The 474-nt window shown below is 65.0% G+C and overlaps 1 protein-coding gene across 1 annotated transcript in view; it reads right to left on the reverse strand.

The window, feature by feature from the left end:
* Positions 1-474, reverse strand: part of LOC104123567 (dynein heavy chain 17, axonemal) — a 26,789-nt gene that overhangs the window by 24,397 nt on the left and 1,918 nt on the right.

Consider the following 474-nt stretch of genomic DNA (forward strand, 5'->3'; position numbering starts at 1 on the left):
GGGGCGCAGGAGGGGCGCGGTGTGATGGTGGCAGCAGCTTGGCTCAGCCACGGGGCTGGGCAGGACCCAGGGTGCCAGTGCCGTGCCTGGTGTACCCCAGCCCCCCGGGCTTCCAGGGCTGGTTCCATCAGAACCTCTCCCCTTGGGGGCTCCCCAGCCGGCCACAGCCTGGCCAGGGCTCGGGGCATAGAAAAGCATCCGGGCTGTCCTCCCTCTGCAACCTGCCTCATTGTACCAGCCAACGATAAGGTCCAGGCTGTCCACAAACTTTTGGAAAGTCTCATTTTGAGCAAAGAGGCCCTCGGCGCTGCCTGGGATATCCGGCTGCTGCTGGAAGTTCAGGTACTTCACCTCCCGCAGAACGGCCACGACCTGCGAGGCGCAGTGGCCAGAGACAAGGCTTGTCAGTAAACCCAAACCCTCCGACTGCAGCCCCCGAGGAAGCCGGGTTTAGGCTCAGGCGGGGGGCCGTGG

The sequence above is a fragment of the Egretta garzetta genome, unplaced genomic scaffold (assembly GCF_000687185.1).
Source record: "Egretta garzetta isolate BGI_Z169 unplaced genomic scaffold, ASM68718v1 scaffold1233, whole genome shotgun sequence".
NCBI lineage: Eukaryota > Metazoa > Chordata > Aves > Pelecaniformes > Ardeidae > Egretta > Egretta garzetta.